Genomic DNA, 3,463 nt, shown 5'->3' with positions numbered 1-3,463 from the left:
CTGTGAAATCGGATTCTTAGAGCATCTCTCCTTAGACATTTTTGGATCTGCGCTTCCAAATTCTTTTTTTTCAAAATGGTGTTTAAGGTGATCAGACAGATTTCAATAAAAGCTTTTACTTTAAATGAAGGATAAAACAGAGCTTAAATGAATATCAGGTCATTTTTCTTCTTTTTCAAGAAGAAAAAACCCCCACCATTTTTGTAACATAACTAAAGCAATCTGAAAGCTTTTTTCTTTTGTGTGATAGAATTTAGAGAAAATGCATTGTGCTATAAGAAAGGGTTCAAAGGAGAGCCTCTGGGGAGGGAAAGCATAGCTTTTTTTCCATGCACCAGTGATAATTTTAAGTTGTCTTCTTTTGAGTCCCCGCCTGTCCCAGGGTTTTACTTGATAATAGAACTCACTGAGTCAGAACTTGGCAATTTCATCACAATGCCTGTTCTTATTTACCATCTAAGATGTATAAATCTTACCTCTTATATTGATGTGAAATGTAATAATGGTAATAATGTTGCTGATGACATTTACTTCTTAGCTTGAATACTCTCAAAGTATAGTTCTTGTTCACAGAATTATACTGTGCAGGTGATCACGTGACCCTCACCCTGCGGTCCCTTCAGGTACCCAGGCTAACAGAAGCTCTGCTTTCTTCAATGTGTGGTCCTCAAGGTCACCGTAGGGATCATCTTCATTCCAGATAGTCAGGGAGGGAAAGGGTATGGAGTAGCACAGAGGGGGCTTTTATGTACCAAAGACTATTTAATGTAACCCAGATGTGGTTATTATAAAGCTGGTTCTAGGGGGTTTTTCCTCCCTATCTCTCTGTTATTTCCAAAAAGATAGAGTTAGAGGAACCCTGATGCTTAGATGCAATTAGAACACATTTATTTGTAATGGAAAAGAACTTTTGAATTCTAGAAGGTTAGAGATGAGAATGGATATGATTAAAGTTTATAGAATCAATGCAGGCAGAAAGAAGTTGACTAAATCACAGACCACAGAATTAGGATGCTGCCTTTGAATACTGCTCATAAAAAGTTATTCTAGGGCACATAAAGGCAATATAGTACAATTTTAGAATAATTATAAGTGCATTAACTACAACTGATTAGCACTATGTGACAGAGACTTTCATACATGATTTCATTTGATCTTCACAATAACTCTTCAAAAAAGCATAGTGTGGTGATTAAACGTGTCTGCTCTAGGGCCAAGCTGCCTGGGATTTAATTCGGGTTCTTCCACTTACTAGATGGAAAATTCTGTACAAGTATTTAACCCTTCCCTGACTCAGTTTTCTCAACTATAAAATGGAGATGATAATGATAACCCAGTTCATGGGGTTAATGTGAGGATTAATGAATTAAAAGTGTAAAACCCTTATAGCTTTCATCATCATTATTATTTACCCATTAATATATTAGGCTTCTGTATTTCAGAAGGAGGAAGATACTTTCCCAATGTCACAAAGCTAGTCATTGGTAGAGCTAGCTCTTAGAAAGTATGTCTGTTCAAATCAAAACACCCTTCCTGTGGCAGGCCTCGAGTGAGTGATGAACTGCTAAGAGACAGGGCTACATACCACAGTTTTCTAAAGGAATTGGGAATATTTACATTATATTGCAGTTAAAAGTAGGGAAAAACTACTCAGATCTGAGTTGTAAGTTCTAGAGGTGCCTAGCTTGGTGGTTGAGAGTTAAGTTCTCAAATCAGAGATCCTAGGTGTCAAACCTGGTTCCAAGTTGGGTAAACTTAAGCAGGTTAATTCACCTCTCCAAGTCTTAATTTTATAATCAATAAAACTGGGGATAATAATATGGTCCACCAGATCAGCTGAGACTAATCGTAAGGCTTAAGCAATAAACACTTATTTCCTCACTTATCAGTAAGTCTAGAGACTTGCAAAGGGCTAACCATCTCATGAAGGACTAATTAAGGCTCTTTGCATGTTTCTAGTTGGCTGTCCTCTTTACAGGGTAACAGAGAGAGAGAGACAAAGAGGGAGAGACAGACAAAGTCAGAGAGAGACAGAGAAAGGAGCAGGCCCTACCTCCCTTAATCCATTGGGCAGATTTAGGTCTCCTAATGACCTCCTAAACCCATCAGAGAGAAGGAGAATGTGATTTCTATAATTGCTTTAGACCAATAGACCAATCGCAGTTCATTTCCTGGGAAGAGGGAGGAGCCACCTTGCCTAAGCACATTGCCAGGTGAACCAAATCAGGGTTTGCTTAACAAGGAAAGGGGGGTGGGAGGATGCTGTTGAACAGCAAGTGTTATGGAGTATCTGGGAAATGCTTAGCCTAGTGCTCTGGCCTATAGTTAATTCTCAGTAATGATTAGCTTTGCCAACTCCCTGAGGCTGACATTCCCGAGGGCAATTCTGTGCTCTCACAGACCTTTTTATTGTTTTAAAAACAGAGCAGAGCACCGAACTTGATGGATCACAGGCCTGGCTCACACAGTTTTGGATGTTCTTACCAGTCCCTTTGCATATGGCAAAAATCCCCACATGTTAAAACTACTTCTGTCTTGTATCTTAACCAGAGGTGTGGGAAATGAGGGAGTTGAACCAAGCTGCCTCAAGCCTCATCTTACATGTTGAAGGGGGTTATCGCACAGCTCTCCTGGCTCAGACTGCATCCTTCTGCCGGCAGAAGGAGTTCCCACAGTCCATGCTTGTCTTGAGGACAAACACTGTTCAGAATTCTACAGCTTTATTCTCCTTACATTCACAGCAACAAGCAACAGCTGGGAAGGATCAAGAATACTAGATGAGTGACTCAACCAGCCACTTCCCACAATAATGGTGCATAATAAATGATCCCCCAGTCCCTGGCCAGATCGGTGGATCCAACAATGAGCATATATTGTCATGCTCATAAGTCTGCAGGTTGTCTGGGTTCTGACAGATCTCAGATGGGTTCTGTTGGATTTGCCTCTAGGCTGCAGATGGGGCCTACATCTTCCCCTTATGGCTCTCTGAGACATGTTTGTCTCACGGTAATAACCAGAAACCCCAGAGGGCATGTATATTTCCCACCCATCCTCACAAGTATATTTCAAGCCTTTTCTTAGGTCATATCTTCTAACATCTCATTAGCCAATATCAATGGGGTGAATAAATTACACAGGTCACCATAAGGTCACATGGCAAAGCGTGTGGATACACAGAAGGACAAGGAACAGAGAGAGATGATGCAATCAGCCACCACGAAAAGCCTCATTCTACCTTCTCATTTAGCCTAGAGCCCATTTCTAATCCTCCAAACTCATCTTCTAGAGGGCACATCTCTGGTCTATCTTGCCTTCCTACATCATTCTGCTGTTAAGCCTATTTGGCCAATAATCTTTTCAGTACAAAACTGAGGGTGGTGGAGAAATAAAAGAGAGAACAGAGAAGAGAAAAGAATAAGTCTGGTAGGATGAATTATAAGCACAATTGAGAAGGGCAGGAATG

The sequence above is a fragment of the Lipotes vexillifer genome, unplaced genomic scaffold (assembly GCF_000442215.2).
Source record: "Lipotes vexillifer unplaced genomic scaffold, Lipotes_vexillifer_v1.1 scaffold257, whole genome shotgun sequence".
In the NCBI taxonomy this organism is placed as follows: Eukaryota; Metazoa; Chordata; class Mammalia; order Artiodactyla; family Lipotidae; genus Lipotes; species Lipotes vexillifer.
The sequence above is the reverse complement of the archived record's forward strand: the minus strand, read 5'-3'. Positions refer to the sequence as shown.